This window comes from Herpailurus yagouaroundi, unplaced genomic scaffold (genome assembly GCF_014898765.1).
Source record: "Herpailurus yagouaroundi ecotype Mexico unplaced genomic scaffold, PumYag 140, whole genome shotgun sequence".
Lineage (NCBI taxonomy): Eukaryota > Metazoa > Chordata > Mammalia > Carnivora > Felidae > Herpailurus > Herpailurus yagouaroundi.
Genome location: NW_024412395.1, coordinates 57,770,961 through 57,790,091, shown reverse-complemented (window position 1 = coordinate 57,790,091; position 19,131 = coordinate 57,770,961). Strand labels below are relative to the sequence as shown.

The following is a 19,131-nucleotide window of genomic DNA, read 5'->3' as shown; positions in this document are numbered from 1 at the left end:
TCCAATGTATCTCTGGTTCAAAAAGATTCTGTTAGATGATATGATCTAACAGATCATATCTGTTAGATCTAACATCATCTGTTAGATGATGTGATTCTGTTAGATGATATGATCTTACCTGATAACTGGCTTAATTTGAAAATGGTTACTTTCTCTTAAAAAATATCATTTCAAATCTTCTTATATGAAGAGATTAAATAGGACAATTCAAAGTAGTAATCTATGTGGTAGGGTGGGAAGGACATTGAAATGCAAAACACCTGCATTTGAATCCTAACTCCACCATTACTAAATTCTGTTATTTTATTTATTTATTTATTTATTTATTTATTTATTTATTTATTTATTATTTTTAACATTTATTCACCTTTGGAGACAGAGCACAGTGGGGGAGGGGAAGAGGGAGAGGGAGACACAGAATCTGAAGCAAGCTTCAAGCTCTAAACTGTCAGCACAGAGCCCGATACGGGGCTTGAACCCACAAACTGTGACATCATGACTTGAGCCAAAGTTGCACACTTAACCGACTGAGCCACCCAGGTGCCCCAAAATTCTGTTATTTTAGACAAATCACTTGACTTCTTTAATCTCAGTTTCCTTATTTATAAAAATGAGGATAATAATCTTTATCTCCCTTAACTATCCATGTGAATGTACCCAAGACAATTCCTGATACACAGTATGCTCTCAGGAAACATTAGTTTCCTTTCTTTTTTCATTAGTAACTTTGATGTGTGAAAGGTGCATAGGGCTCTGTGCTGACAGCTCAGAGCTGGAGCCTGCTTCAGATTCTGTGTCTCCCTCTGTCTGCCCCCCCCCCCCCCCCACTCCATCTGGCTTTCTCTCAAAAATAAACATTTAAAAAAAAAAGCAGCAAATGCTACTTTATATATTTATGTATCTACAAAGGAAATTCAAAGAGAATGAAGTAGGTGCTTTAAAACTGAGGTGTGGAGAGGTGCCTGGCTGGCTCAGTCAGAAGAGCAGGCATCTCTTGATTTTGGGGTTGTGAGTTTGAGCCCCATTTTGGGTGTAGAGATTACTAAAAAAATAAATAAATAAACTTAAAAACCCTGAGATGTGATAAGTATGAATATGTGCACAAAGTTTGTGTAACCCTTCTCCACCTGTGTGCTGGAATTGCAGAGCTGCAACAGGCCTGCATATTATTTTCTTTCTTATAGGACTTTAGTCACAGGAGGGTTAGAAAAGTTGAATGCCTCTTTGATGTCATTAAATGAGTTGCTTAAGTAAGTCATATCAAATATGATAGTACCTCAAATACTTTCAGGACTGACATCTGCTGGACACAGTAGACACAATGCCTTGTGGCCCACGATAGTTTAGGGACCCATGATATTTCTTTTAATTTCTTTTAAAATCAGAAGAACAGAGGTGCCTGGGTGGCTCAGTCGGTTAAGCGTCCGACTGGCGCAGGTCATGATCTCGTGGTCTGTGAGTTTGAGCCCCACTTTTGGTTCTGTGCTGACAGCTCGGAGCCTGGAGCCTGCTTCGGATTCTGTGTCTTCCTGTCTCTCTGCCCCTTCCTTGCTCGTGCTCTGCTCTCTCAAAAATAAAAATAAACATTAAAAAAATAAAATCAGAAGAACAAAATGAGCTTTTAGGTCAAAAACTATTTTAATATATAACATTAATATATACATCTTTATGCCAATCAATTGAAAAATGTAATAAGTATGTATGTATGTGTGTATAATGAAGGAAGGAGACCACAAAAGTCATAACATAGTCCTGGATGCTGTAATGAAGTTTTAGATTTTCTCCCAGGAAACACATCTTCTGAACAGGCTGAGTAGTGTTTGTCTATGCCATTGTCATCCTTTCCTGAGCTGCACCAGGAGAGGAGTCTCATTGGGGTGCTCAGAGACCCATTCTACTGCATGGGTCTTTCCGTTTTTATTCCTGCCCCATATGAAGGTAGGAGATAAACCAAACAGAAAAACAAAACAATAAAAACAGGTATTTATCCCGAGCCTCAGATTCTCCTAATATGAGGTTAGAATCTTAAGAACAGAATCTTCCTTCTTATCCCAGGTTTACATAAATTTAATATATAAAGTCCATGAATATTAGTAAATTTGTAAAGGAAGTTTTTGGGAAAAAAAAATCAACAACAAACACACACATATACACCAAGATTGATAATCTAATTTTGGCTGAATAAAAGAACATATGAACTGCTTACAAATAAGATACATAGAGTAGGACTGACCTTCTGAGATATGGAAAAGCAGATACTGTGAGAAGGAAGCTGTGTGGCATAATATCTCCTGCAGAGGACTCATGTAATGTAGGATGTTGGGTCAGTAAATGAGCTGGCCTCAACTCTGCCTCTTAAGAGATCTTTTGGCAGTAGTCAGTGGTGTTGTAATAGTGTTGTATGTTGATAGAGGGTAGCTTCACTTGTGGTGAGCATAGCATAATGTATAGAGTTGTTGAATCACTATATTGTACCACTGAAACTAACGTTATAATGTTGTGTGTCAATGGTACTTCAACTGAAAAAAATCATTATGCTGAATAAAAGAAACCAGATGTAAAAAAGGAGAAGGAAAAGAAAAGAAAAGGAAAAGGAAAGAAAAGAAAAGGAAAGAAAAGAAAGGAAAAGAAAAGAAATCTTGTGTTATTAAAGGGTGGGGCAAAGTGGAGACCAGTCACTGTAGTTTTGTTTGTTTGTTTGTTTGTTTGTTTGTTTGTTTTTAAGGCTATTTACTTATTTTGAGAGAGAGAGAGTGCAAAGGGAGGAGGAGTAGAGAGAGAATCCTATGCAAGCTCCACACTGTCATCACAGAGCTTGACACGGGGTTCAATCCCACAAACCATGAGATCATGACCTAAGCCAAGATCAAGAGTCAGACACTCAACCTACTAAGCCATCCAGGCATCCACTGTCATTGTAATTCTAAGCCAACTGTTCCTGACAGTGTGGATCTGCGAGTCTGTCTTAATTTGAAAGGCAGCCTTATGTAAAGGGGACTTTAAGGTGGTTGGAGAGGAAAAGGAGAAACTGTTTTCTCTCACCACTGGGTTTGTGACCTTCGCTTTTCAGTTTAGATTGATCATTTTGGTTAATAATAATTCATGCTAATAATAAGCAACATATCAGGAGCACTTACTATGTGCCAGACACCGAGCTGAGCACTTCACATGGATTGACTGTTTAATCCTCACTGCAGTCCTATCGGGTAGAAACTATTACCATTCCCATTTTACAGATGAAGAAAAGGAGCTTGAGGAGGTTGAATGACTTATTGGAGTTGTCACAGCCAGCCAAGGGCTCTGATTGGACAACTGGAAACTGCATTCTAACCTCTGCCATTACCAGCACGGAACCCATCTTTGCAGACTATATAATCAAGATGCAAGAGTGTTAGAGTTACGGGCTGAATTGTGCTCCTTTCCAAATTCACATGTTCAAGATGTAAAGATTTCTTCACATGCCTAGTACCTAAGAATGTGACTTTATTTGGAAATAGCATCTTTTAGAGGTAATCAAATGAAAATGAGATCATTATAGTGGACTCTAATCCAGTATGACTGTTGTCTTTATCAAAAAGGAAATTTGGACACAGAGACTTCCATAGACATAAGATGATGTGAAGAGACAGGGAGAAAACAGCCATCTGCCTCCCAAGGAAAAGATGCCAGGAACAAATCCTTCTCTCACAGCCCTTAGAAGGAAACAACCTGCTAACACCTTGATTTTGGTCTTCTAGTTTCCAGAAAAGGATGCAATAAATTTCTGTTGTTTAATCCATTCAGTCTTTGTGTGGTGCATTATTATGGCAACCCTGGAAGGCTGGTATAGGGGCTAAGACATCTTTTGTATGGATCAGTCCTACAAGAATATAAGGTCCCAATGCTATTTTGAGGGCCTGAGCAGACTTCTTATTTTCCCTGTAGGTAGAGAATAATCAAATATAAGTAACAGATATTTTTTTCAAGAATTTTGAACAAACTGAAAATAAATGTAGTCCAAGGATTTGGGGTTAATGGTGTAAGACCCCTGAATGGCTAATTCATGGCAAGTTAAGACTTGGTACACAGTAGAATTAAGTTGTCTTCTGTGCTTTCAAATAAATGACTTCTTTATCATAAGACATTATTATCCAAAATGAATTTTCAACTCAATCCAAATACTTAATGATGGTGGTAACAATGGTGGAGTCATTTGTGCTTAAGGACATTTGGACACCCTTGGGACCGAAAGAAATTAGACTGAGCTGAAGTGTTTTAATCACAATTAAAGATGTATCCAATGACGCTTGGTTCAGATTTCATCAGATGCACAGTTATTTTGGCATAAACAATTTAGTGGAAAATATGGTAGGATAAGAAGAAAAAGTTTTTTTAATTTTTCCAGGCAGATGAATTTAAAAAATTTCTTTGTAAGAGACTTTCTGCATTATAACTCATTTGCTCATATTCTTTGTGTATAAATAATTTATTTGCATACTAACAAAGAGAGTGATTTATTTTTCCTAAATTTCTCCCCTTTCTCTCGTAGCACTGGATGTCGTGCTCGCACTACTGTGTTGAGAAAGTCAGTCGTTTGTGTAACTGCCTTCCTGGCACAGTGACTGCCTAGAGAGCTCGCTTGGTTTCTTAGTGTTTCCTTAGAAGCCCTTATTTGATATTTATTTAATTCTGCTAATCTAGAGGCGCTTCAGCAAGCAAAAGTTATCCAGAAGATCAGCTGTTTCTTTCTTTGATGAATGCTTATTGTTTGTAAATGAAATTCATAGGTGAAAACAAATCCTTAAAAAATTATATACTATTATTAGATAATGTTTTTTTTTCAAAGGAAACCAGTGATCAGGAGGTATTTTTTCTTTGGTTGTGACTTGAAGACAGTTCAGACATATTTAACTGTAATTTTGGTAGCCACATTTGAGTAAGAAATAGTATACAAGACATTTCATTGCATATGGTAAGTGTATCAGAAATCTCTTTTGTGCCACCTCAGATGCTTTGCCTGTCTTGCTGGAGCTCTGGACGTCTCCCACTGCAGTTACTGGGTGGTGACTGACTTGGTATGGCTCCAGGATCTAATAGATGGGAGGGTGCTGATGGGTAATTTATCTTTCTACCCCTTGATGGACTGTTCTGAGGAAAGCTTTCTCTATAGCTTATCCTGGGAGACTCTCTCTTTGTGAAGAGGCTAATTTTGAAAGACAATATCTTGCATTTGCTTCCCAGTCTTACCTGCCTCGGCTCTCTTTTCCATTATCACCCTCACCTGGGATTCCATCTCCTTATGAAGCTTAGAATTTAAGCCTCAACCAGGCTCAATTTTCTAGGGCATTTATTCCAGGACTGTAAAAGTTCTGTAAGTGTTTAGTAAATTGAAATGAAGAAAAAAATAGAGTCTGGGCTAAATGGGGGCTTTTGTTTAATCATTTTCATCTTTCTGTGCTTCAGAAGCGCTTGGTCTGCACCTCTTGACCCAGTCACCTTGTGGATTAGTAGGGGTGGTGCCTGGAAAAAAAACAACCAACATATTAAAGTCTATTTCACTGATAGTAAGGGGTCTACCAGATGAATTGAAGGGAAGTTGCATTTCCAAAAGCCTGTTTTAATAAGGGAAGAGGAAGGGCAAATGATTCAGAGTGAGAATAGTCCAGACTGGGGGCCCGAAGCCCATCTTTCCTCAGAAACACAGTGTACTTCTAGATAAGTCATGGTTGCCTTCTCTAGGTACTTTCCCTGTTAGAAAAACCCCTGTGTCATTTCTGGCCTTCATTCTTCCTTAAGAAGAAAACGGAAGTGTTTCTCCAGTGTCTTTTCAATTTCATTGAATTTATGATTGATGTGTATATGAGACTTGAAAGACTGAAAATGTGAAGCTTCTGTTAAAAGGTCAAAAGGAAATTATTATTATTGTTATTTACCACTCTCTTGCCTTCAGTAACTGGGAATTGTTAGAAATTTCATAGTAACTAAGGGAAAATTGTTTCAGACATTCAAGATGTTAAAAAAAAAAAAAGATACACAGCCTCTGTTGTATATTTTAGTGCATGTTGGTACCCAGGTCCAAGACCTTTGTGCTCTTGGGAAGAAATGTAGACATTATTATTACTTTTTTTTTTTTAATTTTTTTTTCAACGTTTATTTATTTTTGGGACAGAGAGAGACAGAGCGTGAATGGGGGAGGAGCAGAGAGAGAGGGAGACACAGAATCGGAAACAGGCTCCAGGCTCTGAGCCATCAGCCCAGAGCCCGATGCGGGGCTCGAACTCACGGACCGCGAGATCGTGACCTGGCTGAAGTCGGACACCCAACCGACTGCGCCACCCAGGCGCCCCATATTACTTTTATTGCCATAACTGTTATTAATAATAAAGAGGGTTGTTACAGAAATGAAAGTAAGGAGGCACCAGCTATGCTGACCTGTATGAAACCTTTTGCAATTTAATGAAAAAAGACAAGAAGAGATAACATTTAGAGTATTATCTATTTTTGTGTGTGTATATGAAATCGGGGTCAAGCAACTATATCTGCAGGTAACATCTTTAAGGACTATGTAATCGATCAAATCCATAGTAAATGAGGAAAATTCTAATTTTGTATAATTTGGCAACTGAAAAGTATGAAAAGGAAAGCTGTGTTGGGAACTTTAAAAAACTCCTGAAAGGTCTGCTTTTATCAAGATACATGTTGGGGAGGTTTATTATAAATCAACTGATCAGACCATGACTCATCTTCAGGGATGTTACTGGAAGTGGCTATTTGGATCTTACCATCACTGGAGGTAATGCTTGATCTTGTCACTGACCATAAAGATGTTTCAAAAGCAGTGACATAAGCTGCACTCAGTAGAACCCACCAAGGCCACTGCAGCAGCAGTGTATTTAAGTGTTTAGTCCAGCAAAGACATGATGTTCATCTTGTCTTTACTTCTGCTGTAAGGGCAGACATGAAGAAACATTCATTTTGGCTAACATAAAGTCATTACAAATGAGGCAAGAGAGCAGTGGAGTGTAAAGCAAGCCGTCAGTCCCTATTAGTGGGAAAATTAAGAGAAGTTGTGGTGCTTCATGTTTGTGGATGTGGAAGGAACAGGATTCACATGTGCATTCATCGCCGCCATTTGTAGACTGGCAGGAATCCTGGACTGGCACGGCTGACCTGGGGTGGGCGTGGGGATTGTGCTTCCCGGCTGCATCAATGTGGGGGGGGGGTGCTTCTAAATGCCATATGTGGGGCAGAGAAGGAGTGTAAGCAATAGGTAACACTAACAGGTTTTGGGTTCAGATAGAGGAGAAAAAAAGTAGAGGAAATAAAATGTAAAGGCTGATCATCCAACCCAGACTCCTCTTCAGTGAAGAAATCCCTTTCATTGTGTCCTGAAAAAAAACCACAGTCAATAGTATAGCGCAGGGGGACCCTAATGTCAGTCTGGGGATTAGCTGCATCAGAATTTTCTAGGGAGCTTTAGAAATACACTGCCCAGACGTTCTGATTCACTAATCTGAAGTAGGATTTGGGATTCTGTATTTCAAAAAAATCTCTCCAAGGGATCCTTCTAGCCAGTCATGTTTGGGAATTCCTGAACTTTATTTAAGCACCAACAGTAACGCTGAGCTTGTTACTATTTCGTTCCTGGTTGAACAATGTGATTATAAGTTGTTATCTTATTTCAAACCCAAATCTGCATCTTCAAAATTTCCACCCATTTCTTTTTAATTCTTCCTGGAATTCTTGGAGTAATTTAAAAGTCTTGGGTCAAGTTGGAGAACTTGAATTTGTGATGGACCTCGTCATCATAGATTTATGATCTTAACCAGCAGCAAGGTAATATTGGAGCAAAGAATATGAATGATGAATCGACTCAGATATGGGGATTGGAAGATCAGCGAACTGAAGAATTTTAGGATGCTGGAGAGGGTAAAGTTGAAATGACCATACATTACCGGGGGACTGTTGAGGCCTTCAGAGCAAGTGTGGACTGGGTATGGGGAGCTGCCAAAGGAGTAAGAGGTCAAAGGGTAGACTCGGCTGATGGGGGAGATTCAGTATAGGCTGGGCTGGTAGTTAACTAGCCTGCCACTGATTTCCCAGGCCTGGATGCAGTAGGTTCTCAATAGGTGTTTATTGACTGACTGACGATGGCAAAAGGCAGATAGAGTAGAGAGGTGAGGATGGAAGAAGAAAGTGAGGAGACTGTATCAGAAAATAATTGACTAGAAATCTTAGAGGTGAAAAGTTCTTAGCGGTGGGAAAACCCAAGTTGGGGCTAAAGTGTGATGGAGTTGAAAGTGACAGCAGTTGAGAAAGGTTGTGGTTGTCATCATGGGTGATTCTGTTACTGAGAATTATGGCCAAAGATTGGGGAGAGTAACTGTCACTAAGATGTGAGCAAAGTGTTTGGAGATGATACAGACATGAAATAGAAATGGCAAAGGGCATGAGAAATGGCAGAGAGCATGAAGTGTGAGGGCCTGGCTCTGTCTTACGGGTGAGTTTGGGCATGTCCCACATCCATTCTGGACCTCTGTATTCTTTTGAGTTAATAACATCTTTTCTACCTCTCGTTCAGAGTTGTTGGAAGCTTATATGAGATACAGTGATAGGTTTGTAAAAGTCACTTTGAAAGGTTAGATGATCTCAAGGGACTGTCCTAGTTTTGAGATCATGCAACATAACTATTCCAGTTAGTTATTACAACATATTGATGTTATGATATGTGACAAAATATGTATGTATGATAAAGCTACAGTTGAACTTGAAAGAAAAATATCTAAAACTAGTACTCTAGCACAAGTAGCCAAACAACAATTAAGCTAAATGACTTCTATCTCTGAAATTAATAGGTCAAGTTTGAGGAAGATGATTCTAATATTTCTTTTTCTTTCATCAAGCACCTGCTGGCACTTTTTGAAAGATCCAGAAATCTACATGTTGGACATGAATCTTGCTGTTGCTGTAAATGCACCTTCCACAACTTGATTTTCTGTAATATCCATTACTCAGGTAAAACTATGTTGCAACTAAATGCTGCTTTGATGCTGATACTTCATTTTCAAATTTATTACAATTAGTTATAATTCTATAACTCTATAAATTCTAGTGAGTAGGCAGTTTTCCATAATGTTTCTTTACATCTCTCTCTCTCTTTTTTAAAAGTAAGCTCTATGCCCAATATGGGGCTTGAACTCACGACCTCCAGATCAAGAGTCGCATGCTCTACCAACTGAGCCAGCCAGGTACCCCTATGTATCTCTTGAACCATGGCTCCTCTTTTGACTTCGGAATATTCAAAACTCAGCACCCAATCTAGGAGGAAGATTGCAGTTAAAAAGATGAGTCTATACAGTTCTTACATTGGCTTTACTTTCTACATTATTATTTCTGCTGTGGAGCACAATCTCAAAGTCTCACGTATATCCAAAGTTGGATTCAGGTATGGTTTCTATTAAGTGGTCTCTTGCCCCTCATTTCTAACACAGTATTTGCAGCTAGTCCTTTAGGACGTTCAAAATCTTAAAATATGTTCTTTTGGTAAAAGAAGGGGATATTCCCAGATTCATAGTGTTCTTCCTTGAAGTGTACTTGAGAGAAACTGGAAGTCCATTTCCAGGAGCCTAGTCTGTGGCAGAGGCATTATTTATGGCCTAAGAACATCATAAGTACTGTAGGTTCTTTATATAAACCTTTCCTGAATGGTGTTGGTTCTAAGAAGTAGAGGCTAGAGGTGAAGAGAGGAAAAACATTCTTCTGAGAAGGATGAGGTCACTGTTCCAGCATTTGGAAGGGTTTTTATCAATTTACAACTAACGCATGTCTAATGATAATTACCATGCACATGTATTACTCTTAGCAAAATAAGATACAAAGCAAGGGGCTGCGAGTTATTCCAAATTCTCTTGCTAAAGAAATAACAAATACAGAAAACTTAGGGGAACCTTGTACCTAACAGATGAACGTATTTGGTTCAGCTAGATTTCCCAGAACAGAACTGGGAGAACTGTTTTCTTTGCTTTGAATTACAGAGATTGAAAGTGGAATGATGTACATGGTGGCTTGCAGAAAAGGAGACTAACCAATGGAGAGATGGTTTTAGAACAGTAGAATGGGAATATTTTATATTACTTTGGCATTTTTCCTGGGCCCCCCATTGCTGTAATATGACTGCACCATTTCCTTATTCTGTTTTGCTCAAAGTTTTGCCTACTATATATTATGGATTAAATAGTGTCTCCCAAAAAGGATTTGTGAAGTCCTAACCCCCAGGTCCTCAGAATATTTGGAAATAGGTTCTTTGTAGAGGTAACTGAGTTAAAATGAGATCATTAGACTGGGCCCTAATCCAATATGACAAATGTCCCTATGTAAAAGAAATTTGGACACAGAGATAGGCATGCATGGAGGGAAGATGATGTAAATCCACACAGGAGAAAACGGCTATGTGAAGATGGGGGCAGAAATTGGAGTTAGGAAGCCATAAGCCAAGGAATGCCTGGGGCCACCAGAAACTAGGAGAGCCATGGAACAGATTCTTTCTCATAGCTCTTAGGAGGAACCAATCCTGTTGACACTTTGATTTTGGACTTGCAGCCTTCAGAACTATGAGACGATAGGCCACTCAGTTTATGGTACCTTGTTATGGCAGCCCTAGGTAATTAATACACTCTACTTACACCAAACCTAGGAACTTTTCATGTTTCCTCCAGTCCTTTGCTGTCTATTGAGAAGTAAAATTTCAGACTCCCTAAAATGTCCTTAACTCTATCCTCCACCCAGTTTCCTCTGCACAGCTGTAGATGAATGGTAGGTAAATATAGTCCTCGTTGGGAGGACTCTTACTTGTCCAGAAAGGTTGAACTGTGTAAGTGACATGAATTGTAATGCAGATTACTTCATGTCAGGACCAGTAAAACCTTGAACCTTAAGCATCTCCCAGATAAAGGAATATTGACAGATCTTAACTATGGAGACGGTGTTGTGATAATAACCAATTCAACGCAGAATATTGCTTTTTTCCAAGGAAGATTCAAGTAGGGAGTCAATAACATGAACTTTCACATCAGCTAGTCCAAGATGAAATACTAGCATGGGCATCGATTAATCAAGATGGTCTTGTCCCTTGTGTTCTTGTCTTGGGAAAGAACTTAGTTCAGTATCTTTAAGATTTATTCACCTTGTATTTGCACTGATCACATTCATTGAACTGCAGACTGGAGCCAAGAACTATATTTTGAAGCTGAGCTGGTGATAGGCAGTCTGTCTCAGTCCTTGGAGTAAATCCAGACATCTTAAATATCGAAGTGTTACTTTATGATGCCCTGGAGACATTTTCATCATGCCATATTCTTTGTGATCTGCTGAGACCAACCACTGAATTTGAATGCTTTTCCAAGACAGGTAGATTCTCTCAGTAAAAATTACTTAAAAAGCTGGTGTGAATGACTGATAGAAAAATACCTATCTGGACATTTAAGAAATATAAATAAAATATACTTGGTGGAAAGAAAAAATTATTTTGACTTAACACGTGTATAATTATGTCCATACCCATATTCGTACACAGATTTTCTTTGAGTCCAGTTTATGCACCTATAGAGAAAGGACTGGAGCTTTAAAAACTCATTTGCATGTTCATGAGTACTTTACTTTATATCGTCATGGTCCTTTACCAGTTAGATACTGTTAATTACCACTGCTACTACTCCTAACATTAGCATTTAGTGGGTATTTACTGAGTAACAGGCAATGTGATAATTGCTCTTTCTACATAGTCCCTTTTAATTCCTTTGACAACCCTATGAAGTATATCTCTTTGTCTCCATTTTACAGACTAGGAAACCAAGTCTTAGCAATATTAAGTAGCTTGGACGAGGTCACACGGTGAGTGATGATGCAGGGATTAGAGATCCAGATCTTTCTGATCCCAAATCTTGTATTCTTATCCACTTTGCACTTCAATCTCAAGTGTACTGTTAAGTACAAAACCTCTTATTGGTAAAGGCTCAACTCTGACAGTCCACTTTCAATTGGCAGAGATCAGTTCAGAGCTGACATGTGTACAAGGAAGTAGCAGGATGCCTCAGGGACTGAGTAATGCAAAAGCAGCACCAATGGAGAGAAAAGCCATTCCTGGCACCAAACAGCCAGCAACAGCACCTTTAAATAAACGTAATGGACACCATATGCTAACTAACTTGGATGTAAATTAGACAATAAAAAAATTTTTTTTAAAGGAAAAAAGAAAGGAAACGTAATGGGGACTCAGTCCCTTGTGTATACCTCATGTAGCCATAGCCAGTGACTGAGAATCTTGTGTACTGAGGGTACAATTCAGGAGGTGACCATCCAATGCAACACTACAAGGGACAGGAACATTCAGAGTGTGCAGAACAGGTAGAGGAAGGCTAGAAAACTTGGGTGACTGAGAAGAAGAAATGGGTGGGATGGAAATGGAAATAACTCTTGGCCAAGAAAAGGAATTATAAGAAACCCGTATGTATTTTAAAACATGGCCATGAGTCCTTTGATGCCCTTCTTATGAAGACATAGGGGTCTATGCCTCTTCTGTTGAATTGGGACAGGCTTGTGACTGCTTTGGCCAAAAGAATATTATGGAAGTGATGCTATGTCACTTCTGAGGCTAGGTCACAAAAGACATGGAACTTCTACCTCTCACTCTTGAGCCCTGAGACTCTACGCAAGAAGTCCTATTACCCTGAAGCTGCCATACTGGCAGGGTCATGTTCAAGTGCTCTGGCTGATAGTCCCAGTGTTACAGCCACTTGCCTTCCCCTATAAGGTGCCAGACATGTGATTGAGGCCATCTGTCAGCTGAATGCAGCAGTATGATCACCGTCAACATCATGTGGAATAGGTGAATCACCCAGCTGAGCCCAGCCCAAATTCCTGATAGACAAAATCATCAACAACAGATAAGTGGAATCCCTAAGTATGAATTCATAGTTTGTTAACCATTTCTATTCATTGACCTGGCAGAATAATTGCATGTGGAACTTTGGGGCAGATGTCGAACGACAAAGGTCTCCATTGTGAGTGGGATTATGAGATCTCAGAATATATGCACAGTTTTATGGAATGACACTGTTATATGGGAAAACAATCTGCCTGGAGAAGGAATGGATTGTGAAGATTGTGTCTCAAGTTCTGGGCTAGATCTTTGTGGTTTGGATTCTAGTTTTAGGTCTCCTACTGACACACTGCCAGAACTTGGGGAAGTTCTATGGCCTTGTTAATACTTGCTAATAATACCTGCTGTACTTACCACCTAGGGAACAAAACGTGGCCTTGAGAAAAACATGAGCTAGTATGTGTGAAAGTAATTTAAAAAATAGGAAGTGCTACAAAAATGTATTACTTCTTTGTTCATTTGTAGATCTTCACTGATACTGCTGCTCAGCACTTATCACACTGTATTCCCTACTCCTTGTACCAAGAATAGTACAAAGCTCAGAATAAGTGCTTAATGAATATTTGTTGTAAGGCTTCTTAGACTTAATGCTAGATAAGGCAGACTGGAGAAAATTTAGTTGGACACTAGTGCAGATTTTTTTTTTGTAATGTTTGTGGTATAAAAACCATTAGAGATAAACCATTCCCATCCATCTTAATTTTCTAATGCACTCAATAGAATACCATATGTTTGAGCTTGACAAATATTAGTAAAAAGTCAGATGAGATCTGTCATCCAGAGGTTGTAGTAGGTATAATACTTACCAGTTCTGCCTTAAAGTAGAAAGAAGCATGGTAGGAGAGAAGGATAAAAGGAAGACATAAAGAGGTGCATCATCTCAATGGTTAATAAGACAGCATTGTCCAGATGTTTATGCCTGGAAACCAACCTGCTAGAAGCACTGAGTGTCCTTTACTGACAGGGAAATGCCTGCATGCCCTGAAGGGTTACACAGGAAGTTCCCAGGCTGGTACTGCCCTAGTTCAGTTAAACAATCACTGTGAGCCTCTTCTGTTCCAGACCCTGCTCTGGCTGCTCAGGAGTATAGACATGCCAAAGATGCGATCCCTTCCCGTGGGAGGCTTATAGTCTGATGCGAGGACGCTGCCTTCAAGTTGTTTGCGAACTTAGTCTGTGAAAGTGTTTCAGATGCCCTCCTTCCTCTGCCCAACACTTTCTTCCTTTTAGGATTTGGGAAATCTACTTGTAACAACAGAAAGCCACGGTGAAGTTGCACAGATGTGGAAAGCCCTCCATGTCATTTTCTTTTTTTTTTTTTTAATTTTTTAATGTTTATTTATTTTTGAGAGAGAGAGAGAGAAAGTGGGAGAGGGGCAGAGAGAGAGGGAGACACAGAAACCAAAGCAGGCTCCAGGCTCTGAGTTTTCAGCACAGAGCCCAATGTGGGGCTTGAACCCACAAACTGTGAGATCATGACCTGAGCCGAAGTCCGGCACTTAACTGACTGAGCCACCCAGGTGCCCCCCATGTCATTTTCTTAATCATTTTTGGCACGCAGTTCTTCCTTTATAAGGGAGAGATCATAGTTTCTTTACTATGTCTGGAGTAATTAAAACAAAACACCCAGAATGCATCTAGAACTCTACTGACAATGTCAGCCAGGTTAAAAATATCTTTTTCATAATCTCTCTTTTTCTTTCAAAGGTATTAAAGCATTCTGTCTGCCCACACATTCTGTAACTTGTGCAGCCCTTACAGGGATTAGGGTTAGATTTCTATGGTTTGACCCTGTTCCTTACCTCTCTGCAGAAATGGGGCCGTGAGTGAGAAGAGTCACTGGTATTGCAAGATGTAGAGAGTATCTAAAGACTTCTCATTTCTGAATAGCTCTACCTCTGATCATGCCTGAAATTCCATTACAAATCTATTTCTTGAAAGTATTTGGTTTTTATACTCCCTATTAAGATGCAAAATTTCTAAGTCCAAAGGAGACAGTGTAAGTAGTGGAAATGAGAAGAAGCTTTAAGCCATATAGACCTGAGTTTAAATACCAAATCTTCTGCTTTGCTGCCTTGGGAAAGTTATTTAACCTCTCTGAGCTTCAGTTGTTTCATTCATAAAATATCTTGGACGGTTGTTATAAGGCATACAAGTAATGTATGCAAAATGGTAGACAGTCAATGAATGGTGGTTGTTGTTCATGAGCCATTACATCAGCTAATCGAAACTACCCTAGGGTAGGTGCTCTGGGAGGGAAGAGTCAACCAGAATAGTAAAGAGGGAGAAAAAGGAAGGTAGGAAGGCCTTCAAAATATATCCTGAATCACAGTTTATTTAGAGCAGGGTATCCATGAATTTGGATGGGGAAAAAAAACAGAAGTCTTTATTTACACTAAACTCTAATTGAAATGTAACATTTTCTTTTATTATATATATAGCCAACAAACGCCAACAATATTGGCAGTATCTGTGAATCATCACCAAATTATATATATTTTATAACATATTACAGTTGTTGCAGGTATTTCAAAATATCATTTACACTAATTACTACTTTATATATTTTTAAGTGTTTATTTATTTATTTTTAGAAAGAGAGGGAGAGAGAGTGAGCAGGGGAGGGGCAGAGAGAGAGGGGGGAAAAAAAAGAAGGATTCACCAGATGACCAAAGGCGCATGGGATGAAAATTTTTTAAATTTTGTCTAGAGCAAAAGCCAACTGGCTAGTGTAGCTAATCAGAGCCATCAGGAGTTTATCTCCTTTTCTGAGGTTTGTTGATAACAATAGACATTCTCATCATTCCAACCTTCTATAAAGAAAGCAAAGGGAATTGGAGATATCTCTACCTCTGCCTCTACATGTATCTATCTTTATCTATACATCTAAGTACTTTTTTCTTCTTATCTTTACATCCAACAGTGGTCACTGTGGACAAAAAAAAAAAAAAAAGAGAGAGAGAGAAATGTGTCACTGGAATGCATTACAAACAAAGTTAAAAAGAAAGGTTGCATTCTGGAAAACAGTGAGGAACTTCCTCAAAAACCTAAAAATAGTAGTACCATATGATCCAGTAATTCCACTTCTGGGTGTTTCCTCGAAGAAACTGAAAACACTATTTGTTTTGTTTTTTGTTTTTTGTTTTTTTTATTTAAAAAGATTTTTTTTCAACATTTATTTATTTTTGGGACAGAGAGAGACAGAGCATGAACGGGGGAGGGGCAGAGAGAGAGGGAGACACAGAATCGGAAACAGGCTCCAGGCTCTGAGCCATCAGCCCAGAGCCCGACGCGGGGCTCAAACTCACGGACCGCGAGATCGTGACCTGGCTGAAGTCGGACGCTCAACCGACTGCGCCACCCAGGCACCCCTGAAAACACTATTTGAAAAGACATATGCACCCCTGTGTTCATTGCAGCATTATTCATGATAGTCAAGATATGAAAGCAACCTAGATGTCCATTGATGAATGACTGGATAAAGATGTGGTGTATTTACATGATGGAATATTACATAGCCATTAAAAATAAGAAAATCTTGCAATTTAGGATAACATGAACGGACCTAGAGGGTGCTATGTTAAGTGAAATAAGTCAGACAAAGACAAATACTGCATGATTTCACTTATATGTGGAATCTAAAAAACAAAGCAAACAAGTAACAAAAACCAGAAACAGACTCATAAATACAGAGAATAAATGGGTGGTTTCCAGAGGGGGAGGGGATGAGGGAATGGGAAAATAGGTGAAGGGGATTAAGAGGTACAAACTTCCAGTTATAAAATAAATAAGTCATGGGGATGACAAGTACAACATAAGAAATATAGTGAATGATATTGTAAGAATTTTGTATGGCCACAAATGGTGACTAGACTATGGCTATCATTTTGTAATGTCTGTAAATGTTGAACCACTATGTTGTACGCCTAAAACTAATATTAAATGTCAACTGTACTAAAATTAAAAAAAAAGAGACTAAAAAGAAAAGTTGCTACTTTGTTTGGCCTTGAATATCATATCTATCTCTTTTGAGTGGGAAGGAAATATTAAATTAGCCCAACGGGGAGATGGGGAACAGAATGAGTTCATTATATTTTTATGAAACAGTTGAGATATCCAGTCTGTTCTTCCTGGTCCCCTCATCTGTAAGATGGTCGAATTATTTAGGAAATATTTTGGGGACTTTATGCCTGGCTCCCACAGTTTCTCCCTCTTCTTTTCTGTTTTTTTTTTCAGGTGTGTTTTAATTTGTGGGGGCTGAAAGGATACTGAACACTAGTGACCAAGGACTCTCAAATGCTATGACTGAGAAGGCAGTAAAGCAAGGTAGGGAGAGTGAGGTATGGAACTGGGTGCAGAGAGAGGGGGAAAGAGAAGATACCAAGAAAATTCACGAGCACTCTGACCTGGAAAGAACCAGCTTGACTAGTGGCATCAGTCTTGTTTTTTTGCTCATATACTCCATGAAAGAATTCTGCAAGGTTCTTTTTGAGTTGACATCTAAAATTTTTTATCATAAATTTAAGTAGTTGGAAAGTACGTATTAGATAATGTCCTGAATATCATATCTGTGATTAAAATATATTTTCATCAAAACTTTGGAGCTGCAGATTTAGCTCATTAACTTTATGGAGAGTGTCCATCACATAAATTAATTGGCAAAGCTAGTCCTTATTGTCAAACTGTTCTGCCAAATTGGACTTGCTTTATGTCAGAAAAAAAATCTCACTTCATTTTTTAATTCAAAGAAGGGTGTTAGCATGCAACCCTTTGAAATCTTCTTGCTCCTGAATTCTGACTCTTAAGAAGTGAAGGAAGAGCATCTCACACTCATTACATGCCAAATAAACTATAGAACATATAAAGGTAAAAAAAAAAAAAAAGAGTGGAGGAAGAAAAGAAGGAAGTGAGGGGAAGGAAGAAGGAACAAAAGAGGCTCACAATGAGTTTTTCCCCTGCTTTCAATATGTTTCTGAACCTCTCTTGCCTTTCTCTCAAAGGACTCTCCCTCAGAAGGAAGCCATGGATGTTCTGACACCCCAGGACAATGCACCTGAGTAGGACCGTGGTGGGCGAAGGGTATGCTTTCCTTGCAAAGTAGAAAGAGAACTACCGGGGGAAAAAAGTCCTTGTGGCATGATCTTAGACAAATTAATTTCAGAAAAGAGGACTGAAGATTTAGCAGTTGATTCCCCAAAGTTATCGCTTCCCTTGGAAAGTCTTCATGCACCAGGGCAAGTGTACCTGTACCTCAACTTAAACACCCCTGAACTAGTTCAGCTCCATCACACTTATTGCAATTTGCCCCCAGTTCATCTTGATATTAGTGGTGGAGACCAGAACAATCTACTGATCCTGAACTCTTTCCACCACTACATCTGCCACTGCCCCAGCGTGCCTATCAGAATCCATATGGGTGGGTTCAAGCACTGTCGTCCCCTCCAATTAACCAAAGTTAGTGAATGATGATGATGATGATGATGATGATGGTGATGGTGATGATTTTTCTCTGTAAACTCCACATGGTAAACCAGCCTTTTTGGTTTCACAAAACATGAATGCCCTGACTCTTTCTTTCTTTCTTAAAAAAAACAACAAAACACTGCCTTTGTTCTTGTGATCCCGCTGAGAAGGAGGGGGAACTTGACTTCCCATTTCCCTGCAGTCCTTGTCATTGAGCAGCAGTGGGGAGTAACACCCCTTTGAAACACAGGAGTCATTTATGTTTGGCACGTTCAGAGGGAGAAAAGCTGAACAGATAGATCTCTTCCTTCAAGCCCTGCCTCTACACCCCACTGGAGTGGGAAGGGGAGGTCCCATCAGTGTGGTTGTTGGGCCAATTACATTTTCCCCCATAGGCATGAATTTGCATGGAAATTGCTGCTTTGTGTTGGCAGGACTCTTCTAAACATTTCACCCAAAGAATTATACCCACCATGGGAGTTTGCCCTCTGGGTTGTATCTCTGTTGGACCAGGAAAGTGAAATTCCTCCGCAAGAAAGGGCTTGCCTCAGGAATTAGCAGCAGAACACTTCAGCAGATTTCATCTGTCTCCTGCATTGTCTGTGTCCGCGGCCTGAATGGTGGTGTGGGGGTCGTGGGGCTGAAAGGTGGGTTAGGGTTTTGATCTTGCCTTAGGGACTGGAGGAAGTATTAAAGTATTTTCCCAAATTGTCCCCAACGGGCAGGCAAAGGTCCAGAGTATGCTCCAGGGT

The 19,131-nt window shown here is 39.3% G+C and overlaps 1 long non-coding RNA gene across 2 annotated transcripts in view; it reads left to right on the top strand.

The window, feature by feature from the left end:
- The first annotated feature begins 14,500 nt into the window (after positions 1-14,500).
- LOC121030748 (uncharacterized) overlaps positions 14,501-19,131 on the top strand; it is a 58,565-nt gene continuing 53,934 nt past the window's right edge. The window contains exons 1-3 of one of the 2 annotated variants that reach the window (XR_005790389.1): positions 14,501-14,856; positions 17,153-17,242; positions 17,917-17,995. This is a non-coding gene — a long non-coding RNA (uncharacterized LOC121030748). Of the gene's footprint in view, positions 14,857-17,152; positions 17,243-17,916; positions 17,996-18,885; positions 19,027-19,131 lie in introns of those variants that run through there. The other variant, XR_005790390.1, reaches the window with a different exon arrangement.